Genomic DNA, 20,390 nt, shown 5'->3' with positions numbered 1-20,390 from the left:
AGGAGGACGGAGAGGAGGAGGGAGAGGAGGAGCAGAAGGAGGAGGAGAGGAAGAGGAGAAGGAGAAGGAGGAGGAGGAGGAGGGAGAAGAGGAGGAGGAGGGAGAAGAAGAAGAAGAACAACAACAACAACAACAACAACAACAACAAGTAGTCGTAGTAGTAGTAGTAGCAGCAGCAGTTGGGACACAGGCTGCCGAGCCACAGGAATGGCCAGGTCCTCCAAGAAACCTTGATTTGAAGAGGGCCTGCCTTCACATTCGGTCTTTCACATCTGTAGACACGGGAGGCCAGCAGAAAGGACACTGTGTCTCATGGGATAAAGCATGTGAAAGTGCCTTTCAACCGCTGTACAGCTACATGGTCAGTATGATAGTGCAATGTGTTAGTGCTAATCACATGTGGTTTTGGGGGCCTTATTAAGATTGCTCTCCTGATTTGCTACTGGTACCTGGTAGAGACTGAACACCTGCCCATGGGATATCAAGTGACTATGTGAATAATCAAACTACCCATAAAAAACTGGTGTTATCCGACTCGCCAAACCATAGAACTAGATGGGCCCAATAGCAGTCCACTCCCTACAAGACTGGGAACATGGCCACAACTAAGCTGAATGAGCAGATGACTCAGACTACCATAGTATCTGGCCCTATTCCTTGAGCACTTCTCCCGCAGTCGTATAAATTGGCATAAGAAGTTCCCTCTGACCAGTTAATGGAAGAGAAAAAAATGATGGGTCTCATTCATTCACAAAAGGATCTACACTGAGTTGGTAAAAGCTAGGTGTGAGTGGCCACTATACAACACCACCACTCATTAGTGTCCCCGAAACACAATGGTAAAGAGAAAACCTTCCACTGGGAAGAACATTAGGAGACATGGAATGAAGTAAGGGTATACACTGATTAATCGTTAGTGGCTTAGGAGTTGCCAGGCTGGACAAGAACTTAGAACAAACTGGAAAACTGGTTCAGTTTATGGCACCAACTGCTCCCATAAAATTTTCAGTAAGCTGCAAATTTGGGGTGCTGCCCTATAAAATTAAGTATATGCTTAAAACTAGTAATCATTTTATGGTGCCATCTTTCCCAGAACGTATACAAGGTGGAAGTGAGAGTGGTCCCTCTATTTTCTTTATGTGTAATTAATAAAAATACTGGAAGCATGTTTTCTAAATTTGGTGAAAAGCATAAAATTACAGATCCACAAAGTTCAGTGAACCACACTAGGCAAATTAACATGAAAATCACACCTGTACATGTTACAGTCAAACATAAAACTAAGGCAAAGGAAAACATCTTAAAAGCATCTAGAAAAAGTATTCATTACAAACAAGAGGGCAATGATATCAATCTTTTTAAAAATAAGTGTTTTAATGGAAGTATAACTCACATACAGAAAGGTGCACAAATATATTTGGCATGACTCGTTGCAAAGTGAAGATAACTATGTAACCACCACCCATATCAAGTACAACACTAATATGTCCTTACTACTAGCCTTTATCCTAGCTAGTCATTACTCTTCTTTCTTCTCAAAGGTAAGGATACTAAAGCCACAAATTGCCAGTGGTTAACCTTTAGATAAATTTAATACATGATGTATTCTTTTTGCCTCCTTTAACATCTGTGTTGTTACCTGGACAGTTTTCCATTTGTTTTCGTTGCTATCCAATGAACAAATAGGCCACATTTCATGACTATACCTGAGCTTATCCACTCCACCGTTGACAGACATCAGAGGTGCTTCCATTTGGGGCTATTAGGAAGAGCGCTGCCATGGACATTCTCATGTACGTCTTTTGGTGTATACTTGTATGCATTTTTGTTGGGCTCTCTACGATACCTAATAGCCCACTTTTAGAATTTTTTGGTCCTTAAAATGTTGAGCTTAATGGTTGGGAGGTCTTAGTACTGAATGGAGGAAAATGGTTTCAATGAATTAGATGTGGACACTGCTCACGGGCAAGTTTGGGCTTTCTCTCTGAGAGAGAGAGAGAAGGGGATTGCTCTACGGACATGGTGAGGGATGCCTTTTAACAGGGGGAAATTGGATTGCTGCTTTATGATGGAATAAATTTGACTATACGTGGGGGGAAAAAAGGAGGAAGGTCTTGTCATTTAGAAAAGTAGTAGGGGAAGCAATGCCCTGCTCTCAGCATTTCAGGCACATTAGGAAGTAGTTCAGAAAATCATGAGCAGGGCTCACAGCACTATCCTGTGCCCAAGTGGGTCCCCGACTACACATTTAGACACTCCAAGAAGATGCCAAATGGTAATTTTCACTGACAGGACTAGCAATACCACTCCAAACTGTACAATGTTAAAGTGGTAACCAGAGAATGTTTGATCTTTTTATTGTTGTTTTTAAAGGCAAATGTCCTGAGTGGTTTGTTATGGTTTCTGTCATACAAAAGTCATTTCACTCTACTCTGAGTCACTTGGCTGTCACAAGACACAAAATGAGCTGCAATAAGAAGAGCTTATCAAGAGGAGGGAAAAGTACACATATCTGGCCCCATACCCAGGTGACTGTCTTCATCTAAGGCATGATTTACCCTTCCCAGTGAAGTATCTGTGCAGTTCAATTAATTACCCTCTGTCAGTCAGAAGTAAATTTTGGTTCAGAGAGGTGGGGCAAAGCATCAGACTCGACCTAACAACTGTTCCATACAAATACTAGATCATCTGGAGTAGCCGTCTCTACAACAAACAAATCTTCATAGCAGAAACAATGTCTCCATGAGACTCCATTTGCTCCAGTCATTAACTTGTCATTTTGGACTCATAGAGTCATTCACTTAACAAATGTGAACTGCATACCTACCGTAAGCCAAGTACTTTCGGTGGTCAACTATTTGGAAATGGTATGCAGGTGTGGGTGTGCACATACATATACACAAACACACAATTAGAGACGTTGGCCTGTGTGGCGTCCAGTTGCAAATATTCCTAAGCATGCCAACCATTTAAATTCAAATGTGAATGTATGTGTATTTGTTTGTGGGTGAGTTTGTGTATGTATATGTGTATTTGTGTGTGAGAGAGAGGCAGAGAAAAGCGGATGAGGAACACGGTAAGAAGCAACTCAAGTTACATTGGACAAGGACACCAGAAACCATGAAAGACTCGAGAGAAAGTGTGGACAGATTTAAAGCACAAAAATGAAGTAGACTTCACTCACTTCTCTCCACGTACAGTCACATCCACTGCTCATCAACTGCTTTGCCCATATCCTGTGTGCTCCTTACAGGTTATATATAATCAAGATCTACCTTTAAAGCTATTTGCAAAAGTGTCTATGCCATAAACTTTTGGCTGACAAGTAATTATACTTTATCTTCCAAAAGAAAACCAAGCATAAAACAACGCCACAAGATGAGAACAATTGATAATGCTGCTTGACAAAGGAGGCAAAAGAAAGAGATTTAACCAACAGCTTAAGTTTGCCTCACCATTCATTAATTTTCAATTTGATTTTGCTTTTTTATACCACAAAGCACTTATTCAAAAATAGAGGAACTCCTATATCCATATGTTGTCCTGCAAAAAAGAGAAGAAAATACTATTATTTGTATTTCTTGTTCAAACACTCTAAGAATAAAAGAACTGTTTTCAGAAATGATGAGGTTCCTGCAGATAACATTTACCCACGGGATTTGAGGCTTTTTTGTGACATAAAGTGCAGAGTACTTTGAGGATGGTTACAGATTCAATGGCACAGAAAAGGCTTTTAACTTTGGCTCATTTCCTCTGACCACCATGCCTCCATTCTAAATTATAACCTCTCAAAGCTACAGATCCTTTAAAGCCAGCTTTTAAACTGCCTTTCCTTGGTATCATCACAAAATAAGAACACTTTGTTACTTGAAAATAAAAGCACAAAATTATCGAACTCAATAACTGTTCTCATTATTGCAACCAATAAACAAGGCTCAACAAAAATTGTTTTCACTAATAGCCATCACTTATTGAACTGCCAAGAAATAGATCCAAGAGAATCTAAAGAAAGATCTGCCTTAACAATATAAATGGTTTCTTATTCAGAAACTATATTTAATATCAGAAATGGCTAGCACATGTCTCAGTGCTATTATTATTGTCCATAACAGAATCTTAAACTAAGCAATAAAATCCTGTCATTCACATCTTAGAATAGTAATAATTTTGAAAAAACAAACAAAAAAAGAAACCACTAAACTACTAGATAATCCCGTTTTTAATTTAGGAATGTCTTTTATGATATACCCATAGCAAATACTACCTACTCAGCTGAATCTTTTTCAGAGTCACTGCAGTACTTTATATCCACAAAAAAATAATAATAGGACTAGGAAACATGAGAAGCATCTGGGACCCTTCCCCTTGGTTGAGACTGAGCAAGTAGTTGGCATGGCCAGCAAAGCCAAAACCAAATATTCAACCAGCTGGTTGGAGATAGTAGGGCCAAGTGAGTGACCCACATAGCTGAGAGACTGGTTATATACAAGGGGAAGCAAGCAAACAAGTAAATATTTAAGGTTAATGGGAGCCAGGTTTTTCAATGCTGGAGAAAGAAACTATAAGTATAAAAAGAAGGTATCAGTATGAACATATTTAGAAAGATCAATCTACAGGAACATACATGCATATAGATAGAGATGTATGTGCATATAGTGTGTGTTTATAAAAGCTGTATTTTCAGGGCACCTGGGTGGCTCAGTCAGTTAAGCATCCAACTTTGGCTCAGGTCATGGTCTCATGGTTTATAAGTTCAAGCCCCACATCTGTGTTATCAGCGCAGAGCCTGCTTGGGATCCTCTCTCTCCCTCTCTCTCTGCCCCTCCCCCTCTCTAAAATAAATAAACACTAAAAAAAAAAAAAAAAAAAAAAAAAACCTCTACTTTCTAATTTCATTCCCTGGTTAGACCTAGCAGGAATGATACTCCAGTAGCAGTGAGCATCTTTAGAACCTAAATCTTGGGGCATCTGGATGGCTCAGTCGGTTGAGCGACCGACTTCGGCGCAGGTCATGATCTCATGGTTTGTGAGTTCGAGCCCCATGTCGGGCTCTGTGCTGCCAGCTCGGAGCCTGGAGCCTGCTTCTGATTCTGTGTCTCCCTCTCTCTCTGACCCTCCCCCACTCATGCTCTGTCTCTCTCTGCCTCAGAAATAAACATTAAAAAAAATTAAAAACAAAAGAACCTAAATCTTGGTTTCCCCATGTCTAAATGTCCTTCTCCATTAAAAGGAACCCGAATTCCTTCATAATTCCAAGGCTGGAACAAGAAAAGTATAAGATAAGCTTGATTGACTTTCAACATGATGAACTAAGAACACAACATCATTCTTCTATGGTAATCCTACCCAAAATACATCGTCTGAATCCATTCATAAGGAAACATCAGATAAAAAGAAAAGCATGATTTGGCTGAACTCTTCCAAAATATCAAGATCATGAAAGATAAGGAAAGACTAAGGAATAGTTCCAGACTGAATGACACCAGAAAGCCAGTTAACTCAACACAAAGTATGATCCTGGATTCTGGACTCATAAAGAACATCACTGGGACAAATGGTGAGTTGTGAATGAGATCTATGGATTAAACAGTAATATCCTATTAATATTTATTTCCTATTTTGATTATATTGGGGTTATGTGGAACAACATCCTTATTTTTAGGAAATGCTCTCTTAAGTACCAAAGAAATACTAGGGTATCATGTCTGCAATTTTTACTCTCAAGCCAAAAAGAAAGAAACCACTTCAAAATAATAATGTATCAGAGTGAAGGCTGAGAGAGAAATCAAGTGAGACAATAAAGAGAATATGATGGGACAACTGTAGTAAAATGCCAATACTAGGGGAATGTGAGGGAAGAACATATTAGTTCTTTGTCCTTTTCTTGAAATGTTTTTCTAAATTTGAAATCATTATAAAATAAAATGTTTTTTAAAAAGAAATGTCTGTTTACAACTGTTCTTATACTATTAAGAAAAGTCTTAACTTTCTATGAAGGGCTTCAATCTGCTATGAATTTAAAAAACAAAAAGGATATGCTGTGGCTAGAGGCAAAATACAACCTACATAATTCAAAAAGCACTTAAACCAAATAAGGACGTTAAAAGGGCTTTTATCATCAATATGTCTAAAAAAATGTGAACACTTGCCTGATTAAAGGTGATGTATACTGGGAATTATAAATACCATAAGGATAAAACTGCAGGAAATCTCTGATATTCATGCAAGGAAGAGATCCACGTAGACAGATGTGTCTCCCAGATCAGCCTTCAAGGACGCCCTGGCTCCCTGCCGTCTGGGGGAGTATGGTCAGTGGACAGCCTCTAGGTGCAGAGAATTCAATCTACTGCAGCTGCAGAGGGCAGTCCCACCTTGAGGCATCTCACATCCTGCAACAAAGTTGGGGCAGGGGAGGTGGGTGGCAACAGGAGGCAACCCTGAGGGCAATACGTCCCCCAGAGCAACCATGGTGTAGCCTGAGCATCATCAGGTCTGCAGGGCAGCTCGAGCTTCTTTTTCTGCCCAATCCTGCAGCTCCTGCTTCCAGCCAAAGCACATGACCCCTGACACACATCTTGCACCCCAAACTCCATCTCTGTGTTTACTCTTGGAGAACCCAGCCCACAATAAGGACTTCCTTTGTTTTTCGATTAAACATAGCTTGGTATGGACAGCTTTTACAGTTCTGTCTTGTGACTGGGTAATGTTATTTCTAACTCACGATATAGTTGTGAATTTTCTTAAGGTGAATTCTGCCTCTGACTCATCCATTCACTTTCTCATGCTGTGTGACAAAAGAATTGTACTTTCCCCTTTTCATGTTAGCCAAATATAAAAGATAATCATTATTTAAACAACAAATTTCCCTCTTATGGTCCATTAGCTCCTGCTGCTTGTTCCTGTAGTGAAATTGAAATATAACAAAACAATTTCCATGGCAATAGATAATAATCTAGTAAATGTGAATTTCTGGCTTAGCAACAGAACAAAATAGGAGGAGATTATGGGACTGCAGTGGGACTAAATTTCAATTTCTGTGTGTGTATTTTTAGTATCACATTTTAAAACAAAGCAAATTCAGACAAATTCATACATACAGAAATATGAAGAGTAAAACTCTAATTATAGGATAAGTTTAAAAGATCTCAATGATCAATTTGTAATATTACTCCCTACCATTTACCACCAAATTCATTCAACTATCATAAAAAAATTTACTTATAAATTCAAGAATTCTTACAAGTTTTATTTGAAAGTCTATTATCTACTAGAATACTAGCTCCAACTACTAATATATTGCATTATGTTCATTTTTAGTAATAATTACAAACATGGATTATGATTAATATATAAATGAAAGATTTTCAAAAGGCCTCAGGATCTCTACAAAGCCTAAGAACAGAGGAGCTGGAGGGTCTGTGAGCATCACAAAAACAGGAGCAGATCTCATGTGATACCCAGTAGGCCAAAGCTCTCTGTTCACCCCCGTGAAACGCACACACTGATGTCCCAGGGCGCACACTCTGTCAGCCAGTCTACCACACACGTGCTCTTCCCCCCATACCTCGAGTTGTACGTTCACCGAGAGTCACTGTTTTTTTCCCACACTTATTACCAATTGTTTTTGCTATAATGGCATAATTAATTTGTTCACAATCTGATGAAATATAGTGCAAAAAGGGAGAAATTATTGTAGCTAAGAAAAATAACTACAATGTTTTGCAAAATCTGATAAAGATGAACCACAAAAAAATATGAACAAATTGAGTATGAACAAAGCTAGACTTTGGACAATTAAGGAAACAATTATTCATATCTAAAAGTATTCTACACTCAGATTGCTTTGTGTCTTAAATTTTTGCTCTTAATAACCCAAACTGCAAATGGTAGATAATGCACTGTGTCTCTGCTTTATTCAGTAATGACTATGCAGAACTCCAAGCTGTTAAAAGAAAAAGCTTCAGCCTTAAAACAAAAAAATGCCAAATAGACAAAGAATAAGTGAGACAAATGTATGAATGCAAGGAAGCCTAGATAGAATTCCTTAATATATGGTAATACAAACACACCTCTCTTTGATTTGTCTCCACTCTCCAGGCAGGATTCCAGCCTTCTTAGGGCTGGCACTGAGCACAGCCCCCTTGTCCTTGAACTGCAATATGTACAGCTTCAATCACAGGCTAATTCTTCCTGGCTGGTAGTGAAATCTTAGAAAGCATTCTTCCCCTGCTTGCTTCACTCTTCTCTCCTGGCTCTGCACATATGGATTCTTCATTACCCACTTGATTTCACATCCAGCAGATCACATCTTCAAACCGTACTTTCTCTTTGGTCATCTGCTACCTAAGGTGGGCCTCGGAGAAGAAGGCATTCCTAGCCCCAGAGTCACATGGGCAATTAATTAATTGAACACATTTCCAATCCTTTAAGCACCCTGCCAAGGAATATATTGGCTAACCAGGAAAATGTTTACCTAGACAACTCAAACCCTTTTTTTTCTTTCCTATTCAAGCCACATTTTAATGGTTGATGTTCCCTGCCCATTAAAAACATACAAGAGCAGCCACAAAAATAATGTTCTGCCATGGTCCAGCATTTAGCGATTTAGATCCTAAAGTACCTAAGCTGACTACTTTTTACCCTATTCTATCAATTTAACTTCCTTTGCTTCCACTGAACTCACATCCCATCAACCTATTTATTATATCCTTACTTCTCCCCTCCAATTTTATGGCCTTTAACTCCATATTTCTCCAAATTATGGTTGAGCTGCTTTTACTCATATCATTTCTTGACACCAAGGAATTCTGACTACAACTGAGGTTCCTACAATTCATTTCAATTCTGATACTAACTCCCCAGATTTAGCATCAGATGCACAGGTTCAAGGGCTCAGTACCCCCCAAGACTGGCAACTTCAGATGCCAGTCATGACACTCTGAAACTCTGAAAAACCCCTTCATAACTATTACTAGTTAATTACAAAGAATATGAAAGAACAGTCAGCTGAAGGCAGTACCTGGGGCAAGGTCTGGAAGGGTCTCAAGCACATGGGTCTGTCCCCTCAGAGGTGGGGACACCCTCCTAGCACATGGGTGTGTTCACCTACTCTCAAGCTCTTTGAAAACTGTCATTTAGGGATTTTTACAGAAGTTTCATTACATAGGCATGGCTGATTAAATCATTGGCTGTTGGTGATTTACTCAATCTCTAGTCCCTCTCCTTTATCCAGAAATTGTGTGATGGTTGGAAATTTCAAGCATTTGGTCAAGGCTTGCTATTCTGGTGACCAGTCCCCATCTGAAGCTATCTAGGGGTCTAGCAAGAGGTGCCTCATTAGAACAAAAGATGCTCATATTACTCTTATCACTCAGAAAATACCAAGGGCTGGGGCACCTGGATAGCTCAATTAAGCATCTGACTCTTCACTTCGGTTCAGGTCATGATCTCACACTTCATAAGATCGAACCCCTTATCAAGCTCTGTGCTAACAGTGCAGAGCCTGCTTGGGATTTCTCTTTCTCCCTCTCTCTCTCTCTCTCTCTCTCTCTCTCAAAATAAACTTAAATAAATAAATAAATAAATAAATAAATAAATAAATAAATAAATAATTCCAAGGGCTCTTGGAGCCCTAGACAGATCTAGGAACTGGGTACAAAGACCAAATATCTCTATACAATAAAACAAGGCATTAACTCTTTCCTTCTTTCCTTAGACCACCTTACAAGTAATAGCTCCCTGCAACTATTATTAGTATGCAATACTATATTGGATATTGTAGTACCTAGCCTCTGCAGCTAGTCCCCTTGTATTGCCTTTTGGGGAAAAAAACTTTCCATTTCTTCTTCCCTTCCCTCTTCCCTCCTCAAGTTTGTAGCAGGTAATAGGCAGGATTTAAATCATAATGTATTTTCAACTAGACTTACACTTTGTTGTCTACTGTGCTAAAGGAATATCTACAGTCTATAAACTTGGTGTATTAGTAACGGTTATTTAATTTTGCTCCCAAAGTCATATGTATAAGAATGGCTACAGTTCAGTGTCTCTAGAAATAACAACTTATTTTTTTTTCTCAATAACCATATATTGCTTTACTTTTAAAATCCTTCCCATCACCGTTCCTCACTATGGAATTGTCTTATAGTCTATTTTCCAGTGAGATTCCTAGTTTTTTTTTATTTGGTAGCTAAAGGATCTGATGTTTAAATTCTTTTGACATGAAAATATCACAACCTGTTGGGCATAAATACTATGAGCTGTACTGGCTCCTGGCATCACTGCCAGGAGTACAACTTTACAATCTAATGTCGAAAACCGGCAGAAATTAAAGCCTAGCTTCTGCTTACAGAAAAAGCTATCCCTCCCTGAAGGTTGACAGACTCCTCAGAATCCTATTTTTTTATTCTCTGGCCACATATATGGATGCTGCATCCTTTTCCCAAAAAGGTCAGGCCTAGAGATAGTGAAGCAACGCAGGGAAAACACCCAACTTCATTCTGAATTGAAGCACGCGCTGTTTTTTATTGCCATGTTCACACATTTGCAAAATTTTCTCCTTTCAGTGATAATAACCTTTCTAAAACATAACATTCAATATAAGAACCAGCTGCTGATCAGTCTGCTAGTCAAGTCTCCCATCTACCAACCAATGCATTTCATTTATTACAATTCTTTAACTATTTTGTCATTTCTGGAATTATGATATATGGCACAGTCAATGATACTATAGTTTAAATAACAGTAGTTTTTCTTCCTTAGTGGCACATAAAATAAAAATACACCTTCCTCTCCCAAAAGGCTCTAGTTGACCACTAGAGATAATCCATGTGAAGCAGTGAGCGTTGGATATAGCATACAGTAAGTGCTCAATAAATTTTATTTGCTATCATTATCATGTTTCTAAACGAATAACAGAAATTTCAAGCTCACCATATTTAAGCCCAACAGATTGGGATATTTTCATATCCAAGGAATTTAAAAATCAGATCCTTTAGCTACCAAATCAAAAAACTAGCAATCTCATTGGAAAATAGACCACAAGACAATTCCATAGTGAGGCATCTTTGAAAACATTTCTACTCAATCATTGTCCCCCAACTACAGTACCAAGACCTATGTTTAAATGATGTAAGCTACTTTTCTTTCACACTGCTCTTCTACTCTCTGCCATTTTTTTTTCTATTTCCATGAACAGTAACATGCAAGGTATTTTCAATTAGAAAGCCAGCAACTGATATGAAAAATTGTAGCTCAATTTTATTCAGCTACACATTACTACTTATACTGTTTTACTTTATACTGTATCATACCGTCATTTTGCAATTATTTTACCCATGAATGTGCAAGTATAAGAAATATCCAGAGTTTAATGAAAAATATAATACAGCTACAAGATCTCTAAAATCAGAAAATACTACCATCAGTAAAGTTTTTTTGGTATTTTTATATAAGAAATTGGTTGTTTTTATTCTGCTGTTCATGGTTTTCACCTTTTTCATATTTAAAATAACTGAAAGCATAGTATAATTTCATCTCTAGTCTACTAAAATTATACAGCTAACTGTAGTAACATCATTCTGTAACATTCTGAAGTGAAAACTATTAGCTATTGAATCAATTTATACCCTCACCTGAACAGTGTTACACAACAAACTTGAAGTGTATTTACTGAATTTCGATATATCATATTGCCCTAAGAATAGAGACATAGAGTTGGCAAATTATTTGTATAAATACAGTATGATTATAATTTAATATAGATTGCTGGTACACAATTTTTAATTTTTCCTCACTAAAATGTATGGTGCAATAGAAAACATGAGAAGTATTTTTAATTCTTAGAAAAATGACATGTGAGACACATATTCACAACACACAGTCTATGTTCCTCCAGTCTTTTGCCTACACATACATACTTTACTTGTTAAATATTGAAATTATAGCACATACCATTTTGTTACTTTTTTTTAATTTGATCATATAATAGCATTTTCAATATCCTTACATAGTCTTCAAAAACACAATTTTTGAATGGTTGCAAAGGGGCCATCCAGCATTTGGATATATTATCACTTATTTAGCAGATGACCATTGTTGGACATCTAGGACATTTACTGCCATAATAATGCAATAATCAACAAACCCTTATCTTTGCTCTGGTCTCTGAATTGTTTCTCAGGAAAAATTCCTAGAAGTGCAAAATGTTAAGTAAAGCCATGTAAATATTTTGTAGGTTTTTTATGCCTACCACCAAACTGTCATGACCTTTGTCCATGTTCCCTCAAATTCAATGCTTTCTCTCTTTTGTTTTCTTTTTAATTTTCTTTCTTTCTTTTTTTTTTTTTTTTTGGCTGTTCTTCATACATGAGCAATAGGTTAGATATTACAGATACTTTTGAAGGTTCTCATTTGCTTTTAAACATCATTTCAAGTTTTTTGACAAATAAAAGATTTTCAGTTTATATATTCAAATCTATCAAACTTTCCTTCATTATAACTTCCTTTGGTTTTATATCAAAGAAAGCTTTCCTAATCCTACTACCAAATGATTCACCAATACTTTCTTCTAAGTATTTTACAGTTTCCATTTTGGATTTGTATTTTTTAACCCATCTAAATGTATTTTCCATAGAGAACCAGTAGAGAGCTAATCACATCCTTTTCAGACAAAACTGTTTTAACACACCAAGTTTAAACCATCAACACATTTTAGATTAAATGTATTATTAATGGTCTTTTTACACTTTACAAAACCTGTTTTTGTGTGTGTATGTGTGTTTTTTTAATCTAGGGTATAAATATGAAGTAGCATATCCAATTTTTTAGCTTCTTTCCAGGGCACAGAATGAAGATTCTTCTTCATTCCTACTCTCTCAGGCTACCAGCATTATGAAGTAAAATAATCAACAGAACATCCTGCATTATAAAGTTTTATGTTTTGGCTCAACATAGAGACATGCCAAATACATATATAATGTACTACTTTAATTTTTTTTAAGTTTATTTTGAGAGAGGGAGAGAGAGAGAGAGAGAGAGAGAGAGAGAGAGAGAGAGATCAGGTGAGGGGCAGACAGAGAGGGAGGCAGAGAGTATAATACACTGCTTTAAAAAGTAGACTCGGTTGGGGCACCTGGGTGGCTCAATCAGTTGAGCGTCCAACTGCGTCTCAGGTCATGATCTCGCAGTTTGTGAGTTTGAGCCCCAAGTCGGGCTCTGTGCTGACAGCTTGGAGCCTGGAGCCTGCTTCGGATTCTGTATCTCATCCTCTCTCTGCCTCTCCCCTGCTCGTGCTCTGTCTCTCTCTGTCTCTCAATAATAAATAAATGTTTAAAAAAAATTTTTAATAAATAAATAAATAAAATAAATAAAAAGTAGACTCGGAGGGGAGGCACTTGGGTGGCTCAGTCGGTTAAGTGTCCGACTTAAGCTCAGGTCATGAACTCGGGGTTCATGAGTTTGAGCCCCAGATTGGCTCAGAGCCTGGAGCTTGCTTCAGATTCTGTGTCTCCCTCTTTCTCTTTTCCTCCCCCACTTGTACTCTGTCTCTCTGTCTCAAAAAATAAAGATTAAAAACACAAAGATAATAAATTAAAATAAAAATAAAAAGTGGACTCGGGGCCCCTGGGTGGCTCCATCGGTTAAGTGTCCATCTCAAGCCCAGATTTGGGCTCCAAGCTGACAGCTCAGTCTGTTTGGGATTCTCTCTTTCCCTCTCTCTCTGCCCCTCCCCCACTCAATCACACACGCATGCATGTGTGCATGCACTCTCTCTCTCAAAAAAAAAAAAAACATTTAAAAAAATAAAAATAAAAAAGTGGACTCTATTCCTCTAGCTAATGAACAAGATTCAAAATTAAAAGCAGAAGATGACGCTATGTAAGTTCCATGAAAACTACCATGGAGATGCCTGCACTATCTCGAGGATACCAACACAGTAGAGAATAGTCTTTAATGAAATGCCAACTTGCCCTGGAAGCATTTCCTGGCCCCAGCCCCACAATCCAGCTGATGAGGTATCTCTCCTGGGGCTTTCCAAGCCACCTGAACATATCTACTCCTAACACTTATAACCTCATATTCAATTTTCTGACTTACCAGAAAGTTTCCCCACTAAACATTAGAGCCTCAGAAGTAAAAATTTCATCTCAAAAAACATTTTATCCCTAATACTGAGCTAACAGTAAGCAGTTTGTAAAGACTTAAGTAAATGAATGGGTGCGGGATTTCAAGACACCTAGGCTCTTTCAGGTCTGTCAATTATTAATGATTAAAATACTAAACAAGTCATTTAACCTTTATAACCCATGGTGTCAAATTCAGAAACGGGTTATTTCTTAATAAGATGATCTATTCAGTGTTTTCAAGATCAAAATTCTGTAATGACATGACCTTTATTTCCAGAACCCAATCTTAGACTCCCTGCTGCTTTATCTCCCCTTGATGGTATCCCCCTACGGCCCTTCTAAACTGTCTTGATCTTCTCAACCCTACCCCACTGTCCATTTCAAATGTTCCTACCCTGTTCTCCTTAGGGTTCTTCTATGTGATCAACAACCTACATCTATAATCTCAATGACAATACCTTTAACGTACCTTCTTTGTGCTAAATTCATGTGCAGGTGAAGGAGGTATTAGTGATGTGAGGTGTTCAGGTACTAAATCTGTGTAGCAGTTCTCAGCCTATCCTGCCTACATCTTTGGAAAAGCATACAGCATAAGGCATGACCACATTTCTACTCTGAAATAAAATACCTCTGTAGTAAAGGTTATTTTATAATGCTACTACTCATTTCCATATTTTCAACAGAAAGGACATTTACGATTTTTTAGAATCACACAAAAGAAAGAAAGAAAGAAAAAAAGAAAGAAAGAAAGAAAGAAAGAAAGAAAGAAAGAAAGAAAGGAGACTAGACTGATGAGCCCTTCTCAAATATATTCTGATAAAGAAAGGTTTTGTCTTATTTTTGTGTTTTCCATATTTTTTGCTCTTGTCTCTATTTTTTAAATACTTCCATAAATTTTCAGAGTAATTTCTCTTTGGACTAAACAGACACGATTTTTTTTTTTAAGAATTTAATGACATGTGGTGAGACTGTGTTTATCTTTTGGAGATGCCTTGAAATTTTAGCCTAAGAGAGGGGGAAACGGGTGGTGGGCATTGAGGAGGGCACTTGTTGGGACGAGCACTGGTGTCATATGTAAGTGATGAATCACAGAATCTACCCCCAAAACCAAGAGCACACGGTATACAGTGTATGTTAGCCAATTTGACAATAAATAACATTTTCAAAAAAAAAGATATTTTAGCCTATCATTCTAAATGCAAACCAACTTATAACATGAGTTAAAATAAAGTCTGTAAAAATATAATTCCAATTTGCTTGTGAATATTTACATACAAATATTAAGAATAGCATTTTAAATCAACAAATTTTCTTTTTAATTTTTTTTAACGTTTATTTATTTTTGAGACAGAGAGAGACAGAGCATGAACAGGGGAGGGTCAGAGAGAGAGCAAGACACAGACTCTGAAACAGGCTCCAGGCTCTGATCTGTCAGCACAGAGAGCCCAACACGGGGCTCAAACTCACAGACCACGAGATGACCTGAGCCAAAGTCAGACGCTTAACCGACTGAGCCACCCAGGTGCCCCATCAACAAATATTTTCTATTGTCAACCTGTGCTAAGTGTTATATGGAAACTAGGCTCAACTGACAATAATACAGATAGAATAAAATTGACTCAAAAAAAAATAAACACATTTTGTGGGGCACCTGTTGGCCCCTGGTGCCTGGTGGCTCAGTTGGTTAAGGATCTGATTTCAGCTCAGGTGATGATCTCGTGGATTGTGGATTCAAGCCCTGCATTGGGCTCTGTGCTGACAGCTCAGAGCCTGGAGCCTGCTTTGGATTCTGTGTCTCCTTCTCTCTGCCCTTCCCCAGCTTGCTTTCTCTCTCTCTCTCAAAAATAAATAAACATTTAAAAAATTTCTAAACAAATAAATAAACACACTCTGTAGTGGCAAAAAAAAAAAAGAGTTTTAGCATTAAGAGAATATACAGGTAAGTAAAGAGGATTAAAACTGTAGCTCCAATACCCTTCAGAATTTCAAAGTACTTCTTCAAGCAATAAGTAAGAAGGAAATTACCCAAACATGTGCTTTCCAAAGATACACTGCAGATTATACTTCTGTAAAAATAGGCTGTCACTAGGAGTGGCCCACCACTTGCTGTTCAGGAGATCCCTCTGCATTCCATGATGAGCAAATAAGAAAAATGTTAGGCAAGGCATAGTCATACACAGCAATTCAACTGGTAAACCATGGACTACATGATGACACACAAGGCCAGGTGAAAGGAATAACTTGAGGTGCTATTAAGCAAAAGGATTAGCAACTCTACAAGTTCATAATTAAACTAATATCTATTTACAGTTTCAAATATTACAAACATAGTATGAAATGCTAGGTTAGTAAATAAAATGAGGGGAAAATGACCTCTCGGAGACTGTCTCCCATGTTATACATTCACGGTTTAAACAATAATAATAATAAAATCAGAGACCAATCCTTCATTCATTCACCCTATAAATATCTTATATATTCAAAACAAAGCAAAGCAAAAGCCCTCTGTCCTGAAACTACTTTTTACAAAACACCTCACTTGGTATTCCTGGTCTGTGGAATCAAGTTCTCTTATTCATATGTATACATTACCCACATAATTAAATGGAGTCTCTCTTTTCATTTGTATACTACTGTTATGAATATTTGCTGACTATTGACACGAAACCAACTGAAACTCCTCAAGGTAGCATTCAAGACCCTCCATCTCTAATCTCCACCTGTTTCCTATTTACCTTCCCCACAAGAATTTCTCTTCTAGCCACATACCCTCCCTAGTTCCACAAACACATGATGTTTACTTGTGTCTATTGACACTTATTCTCTCTATGGACATCCTCACACAGCAGATCCTCTACCTCTTACCCAATCCTATTCCACCTCAAGTCCAGGACCATTTTCTCCAAAAGTCTTCTCAGATCCTTCAAATCCCAAACTACTTTCTTTCTTATTAAATATAATGTTCATCCTGGAAATGCTGTTTTGTTACTATCAGCTGTTTTCACAGCAATTACTGTATATGTTAAAATTCTTCTCTTTTTTTAATTTTTAAAATGAAATTTATTGTCAAATTGGTTTCCATACAACACCTAGTGTTCATCCCAACAGGTGCGCTCTTCAATGCCCATCACGCACTTTCCCCTCCGTCCCACCCCCATCAACCCTCAGTTTATTCTTAGTTATTAGGAGTCTCTTATGGTTCACCTCCTTCCTTCTCCAACTTTTTTCTTCCATTTCCCCTCCCCCATTGTCGTCTGTTAAGTTTCTCAGGATCCACATAAGAGTGAAAATATAGGTTATCTGCCTTTCTCTGTATGACTTACTTCACTTAGCATAACATTCTCCAGTTCCATCCACATTGCTACAAAAGGCCATATTACATTCTTTCTCATTGCCAACTAGTATTCCAAGTATATATAAACCACACCTTTATCAATTCATCAGCTGATGGACATTTAGGTTCTTTCCATAATTTGGCTATTGTGCTATCAACAATGGGGTACAGGTGCCCCTGTACATCAGCACTCCTGTATCCCTTAGGTAAATTCCTAGCAGTGCTATTGCTGGGTCATAGGGTAGATCTATTTTTAATGTTTTGAGAAACCTCCACACCATTTTCCAGAGCAGCTGCACCAGTTTGCATCCCCTCCAACAGTCCAAGAGAGTTCCCGTTCTTCAACATCCTCTGCAGCATCTAGAGTCTCCGATTTGTTTATTTTAGCCATTATGACTGGCAAGAAGTGGTATCTCAGTGTGGTTTTGATTTCTATTTCCCTGATGAGCAGCGACATTGAGCATCTTTTCATGTGCCTGTTGGCCATCTGGATGTCTTCTTTAGAGGAGTGTCTACTCATGTCTTCTGCCAATTTCTTCGCTGGATTATTTGTTTTTCAGGTGTGGAGTTTGGTGAATTCTTTAGAGATTTCAGATACTAGCCTTTTGTCTGATAGGTCATTTGCAAATATCTTTTCCCATTCCATCGGTTGCCTTTTAGTTTTTTTGATTGTTTCCTTTGCAGTGCAGAAGCTTTTTATCTTGATGAGGTCCCAATAGTTCATTTTTTTTTTATTTAAAAAAAAAATTTTTTTTAAGTTTATTTATTTTTGGGACAGAGAGAGAGCATGAATGGGGGAGGGTCAGAGAGAGAAGGAGACACAGAATCTGAAACAGGCTCCAGGCTCCGAGCTGTCAGCACAGAGCCCGACATGGGGCTCAAACTCACGGACCGCGAGATCATGACCTGAGCCGAAGTCAGACGCTCAACCGACTGAGCCACCCGGGCGCCCCTCATTTTTGTTTTTAATTCCCTTCCTTTGCAGATGTGGCAAGTAAGAAATTGCTGTGGCTGAGGCCAGAGAGGTGTTTTCCTGCTTTCTCCTCTAGGGTTTTGATAGTTTCCTGCCTCACATTCAGGTCCTTCATCCATTTTGAGTTTATTTTTGTGAATGGTGTAAGAAAGTGGTCTAATTTCATTCTTCTGCATGTTGCTTTCCAGTTCTCCCATCACCATTTGTTAAAGAGACTGTCTTCTTTCCATTGGATATTCTTTCCTGCTTTGTCAAAGATTAGTTGGCCATACATTTGTGGGTACATTTCTGGAGTCTCTATTCTATTCCATTGGTCTATGTGTCTGTTTTTGTGCCAATACCATGCTCTCTTGAGGATTACAGCTTTGTAGTAGAGGCTAAAGTCTGGGATTGTGATGCCTCCTACTTTGGTTTTCTTCTTCAATATTATTTGGCTATTCGAGGTCTTTTGTGATTCCATACAAACTTTAGTATTGCTTGTTCTAGCTTCGAGAAGAATGCTGGTGCAATTTTGATTGGGATTGCATTGAATGTGTAGATTGCTTTGGGTAGTATTGACATGTTAACAATATTTATTCTTCCAATCCATGAGCATGGAATGTTTTTCCATTTCTTTGTATCTTCCTCGATTTCCTTCATAATCTTTCTATAGTTTTTAGCATATAGATCTTTGGCATCTTTGGTTAGGTTTATTCCCAGGTATTTTATGATTCTTGGTGCAATTGTGGATAGGATCACTTTCTTTGTCTTTCTGTTGCTTCATTATTGGTGTATAAATGCAATTGATTTCTCTACATTAATTTTGTATTCTGCGACTTCGCTGAATTCGTGTATCAGTTCTAGAAGACTTTTGATGGAGTCTATCAGGTTTTCCATGTATAGTATCATGTCATCTGCAAAAAGCGAAAGCTTGACTTCATCTTTGCCAATTCTGATGCCTTTGAATTCCTTTTCTTGTCTGATTGCTGATGCTGGAAATTCCAACACTATGTTAAACAACAGCGGTGAGAGTGGACATCCCTGTTGTTTTTCCAATCTCAGGGGGAAAGCTCTCAGTTTTTCCCCATTGAGGATATTAGCTGTGGGCTTTTCATAAATGGCTTTTATGATGTTTAAGTATGTTCCTTCTATCCCGACTCTCTTGAGGTTTTTATTAAGAAAGGATGCTGAATTTTGTCAAATGCCTTTTCTGCATCGATTGACAGGATCATATGGTTCTTATCTTTTCTTTTAGTAATGTGATGTATCACATTGATTGATTTGCAAATATTGAACCAGCCCTGCATCCCAGGAATGAATCCCACCTGATCATGGGGAATAATTCTTTTTATATGCTGTTGAATTCAATTTGCTAGTATCTTGTTGAGAATTTTTGCGTCCATATTCATCAGGGATATTGGCCTGTAGTTCTCTTTTTTTGCTGGGTCTCTGTCTGGTTTGGGAATCAAAGTAATGTTGGCTTCATAGAATGAGTCTGGAAGTTTTCCTTCCCTTTATATTGTTTGGAACAGCTTGAGAAGGATAGGTATTATCTCTGCTTTAAATGTCTGGTAGAATTTCCCAGGGAAGCCCTCTGGTCCTGGACTCTTATTTGTTGGGAGATTTTTGATAACTGATTCAATTTCTTTGCTGGTTATGGGTCTGTTCAAGTTTTCTATTTCTTCCTGTTTGAGTTTTGGAAGAGTGTGGGTGTTTAGGAATTTGTCCGTTTCTTCCAGGTTGTCCAGTTTGTTGGCATATAATTCTTCATAGTATTCCCTGATAATTGCTTGTATTTCTGAGGGATTGGTTTTAATAATTCCATTTTCATTCACGATTTTATCTATTTGGGTCATCTCCCTTTTCTTTTTGAGAAGCCTGGCTAGAGGTTTATCAATTTTGTTTATTTTTTCAAAAACCCAACTCTTGCTTTCATTGATCTGCTCTATAGTTTTTTTAGATTCTATATTGTTTATTTCTG

General features: G+C 37.8%; 1 protein-coding gene across 10 annotated transcripts in view; it reads right to left on the bottom strand.

Annotated features, from left to right (window-relative positions):
- Positions 1–20,390, bottom strand: part of IMMP2L (inner mitochondrial membrane peptidase subunit 2) — an 873,838-nt gene that overhangs the window by 709,994 nt on the left and 143,454 nt on the right. The gene's annotated exons all lie outside the window — the stretch shown is intronic.

The sequence above is a fragment of the Acinonyx jubatus genome, chromosome A2 (genome assembly GCF_027475565.1).
Source record: "Acinonyx jubatus isolate Ajub_Pintada_27869175 chromosome A2, VMU_Ajub_asm_v1.0, whole genome shotgun sequence".
Taxonomy (NCBI): Eukaryota; Metazoa; Chordata; class Mammalia; order Carnivora; family Felidae; genus Acinonyx; species Acinonyx jubatus.
This window is presented reverse-complemented; position numbering and strand designations above follow the sequence as displayed.